This window comes from Antechinus flavipes, chromosome 1 (genome assembly GCF_016432865.1).
Source record: "Antechinus flavipes isolate AdamAnt ecotype Samford, QLD, Australia chromosome 1, AdamAnt_v2, whole genome shotgun sequence".
NCBI classification, from domain to species: domain Eukaryota; kingdom Metazoa; phylum Chordata; class Mammalia; order Dasyuromorphia; family Dasyuridae; genus Antechinus; species Antechinus flavipes.
Genome location: NC_067398.1, coordinates 658146308 through 658149382, shown reverse-complemented (window position 1 = coordinate 658149382; position 3075 = coordinate 658146308).

Genomic DNA, 3075 nt, shown 5'->3' with positions numbered 1-3075 from the left:
TAACCCCAATTGCCTCAACAAAAAAAAAAAAAAGAAAAAGAAAAAGAAAAGAAAAGAAGAGAAAAGAAAGCAAAAGAAAGAGAAACTGAATTCATTCCCAATAAGATCAGAGGTGAAACAAGGATGCCCATTATCATCAATATTATTCAACAATGTACTAGAGCATAGAAAAAGAAATGAAAGGAATTTGTTTTATTTCCTCATTGCCTATTCTATCATTCTTTGCAGATGATATGATAATATCATATGATGATATGATACTTAGAGAATCTTAGAAAATCATCCAAAAACCTAATGGAAACAATTCACAGCTTTAGCAAAGTTACAGGATATAAAACAAAGCCATACAAACCATTAACATTTCTATATGTTACTGACAAAGTCCATCAGCAAGAGATAGAAAGAGAAGTTCCATTTAAACACAAAATAAAATACTTCTACCTACCAAGATAAATACAAGAACTATATGAACACAATGACAAAACATTTCTAACCCAAATAAAGTCAGATCTAACCAATTGGAAAAATATCAATCGTTCATGGCAGGACTGAAAACAAAAATGGCAATTCGGCCAGAATTGGTCTACTTGTTCAGTACCATACCAATCAAACTGCCAACACATTACTTTATAGAACTACAAAAAATAATCACCAAAATTCAACTGGAAGAACAAAAGGTCAAGAATATCAAGGTAATTAATGAAAAAAAAAATACAAAGTACCATTTGGTACTGGCTAAGAAATAAGAGTGGTGGCTCAGTTGAATAGATTAGATACATACAACACAATAATCGAGGCCTATAGCAGCCTAGTATTTAATAAAGCCCCAAATTCCAGCTTCTCAAATAAGAACTCAGTATTTGACAAAAATTGCTGGGAAAATTGGAAAATAATGTCAGAAATTTGTCATAGACCTACATCTCACACCCCATACCAAAGCAAGGTAAAAATGGATACATGATTTAGACATAAAGGAGGATACTATAAACAAAATAGGGAGAGCAAAGGATAATTTACCTTAGTGATCTTTGGAGAAGAGAGGAATTTATGACCAGAGAAGAACTAGAGAACATTATAAAAGGTAAAATGGATAACATTGATTAAATTAAAAAGTTTTTGCACAAACAAAACCAATAGAAACAAGATTAAAAGGGAAGTACAAAGCTGGGAAAAAATCTTTACAGCCAGTATTTCTGATAAAAGTCTAATTTTTAAAATATATAAAGAACTGTGTCAAATGTATAAGAATACAAGTCATTCCCCAATTGATAGTCAAAACATATAAACAATTTTCAGATGATAAAATTAAAGCCATCTATAGTTATAAGAAAAAATTCTCTAAATCACTATTGATTAGAGAAATGCAAATTAAAACTACTCTGAGATACTACTTCCCACCTTTCTGATTGGTTAAAATGACAGAAAAAGATAATGATAGATGATGAAGGAGATATGGGAAAACTGGAGCACTAATGCATTGTTGGTGGAGTTGTGAATTGATCCAACCATTCTAGAGAGCAATATGGAACTATGCCCAAAGGATCATAAAAATGTATATAACCTTTGACCCAGCAGTACCATTATTGGGTCTGTATCCCAAGGAAATTATAAAGGAGGGAAAAGGACCCACATGTGCAAAAAAATGTTTGTAGCAGCTCTTTTTGTGGTAGCAAAAAATTGGAAAATGAATAGATGCTCACCAATTGGGGACTGGCTGAACAAGTTTGTGGTATAGGAAGATAATGGACTATTATTGTTCTAAAAAATGATGAACAAGCTGATTTTAGGAAGGCCTGGAAAGATTTACAAGAAGTGATGTTGAGCAAAAGAAGCAGAACTTAGGAATACATCGTATACAATTACAACAAGAATAGGCGATGATCAACTATGAAAGACTTGATTCTTCTCAGTGGTTCAGTGATTCAAAGCAATCCCAATAGCCTTTGGACAGAAAATGCTATCTGCATCCAGAAAGAGAATTTAAGGAGACTGAATGTAAATTAACACATTGTGTTCACTTCTTTTTCTGGTTTTTTTTTTTCTTTCTTTCTCATGGTTTTTCCCTTTTGCTCTGATTTCTCTCTCCCAACATGATTCATTAAGCAATGTGTGTTAAAAATAAAGTAAAATAAAATAAAATTTTCCCCAAGAACTACTTTGGCTGCATCCCATAAATTTTAGTATACTGTCATTATCATTCTCTCACTCATTCTTCAGGATTATTTAATTAACAATTAATTTTAAATCTATTTTTCCATGGCCCTATATTACATGTAATTTTAATTATATTGTGATCTGGAAAAGAGTACATTTAATATTTCTACATTTAATTGTAAAGGTTTTTATGCCCTAATATAGAGTTAGTGCAGAGCTATATCATATCTTTTTTAAAATTCTGTTCACCTCTTTAACTTCTTTCTTATTTATCTTTTAGTTAGATTTATCTAATTCTGAGAGAGTCTGTTTGAAATCTCCCATTACTATAATTTTGCTGCCCATTTCTTTCTTGGCGGTTTCATTTGGGGATCTTTAAAAAAAAAAAAAAACCCAGATTTTGCCCTCTGGTTCTAGGATATCGGGACAGTTTTCCTTGATTTCTTGAAGGATATTGTCTAGGCTCCTTTTTTGATCATGGCTTTCAGTTCAATAATTCTTAAATTTCTCTCCTGAATCTATTTTCCAAATTAATTGTTTTTCCAATTATATATTTTAGATTTTCTTCTGTGTTTTTAAAAAATATTTTTAGTTCTGTTTGATTCTTTACGTTTCACAGAGTCATTAGCTTCCACTTGCCCAATTCTAATTTTTAATGAATTATTTTCTTCAGTTAGCTTTTGTACTTCCTTTTCCATTCTACCAGATTCCATTCCAACTCTGCTTTTAAAGAAGTTGTTTTATGTATTGGTCAACCTGCCATCTGGAGGAAGGGGTGGAGGGAAGGAGGGAAAAAGTTGGAACAAAAGGATTTGCAATTGTCAATGCTGAAAAATTACCTATGCATATATATCTTGTAAATAAAAAGCTATAATAATAAAAAAATAAAGAAAGAAAGAAGTTGCTTTATTTCTTGGGCCA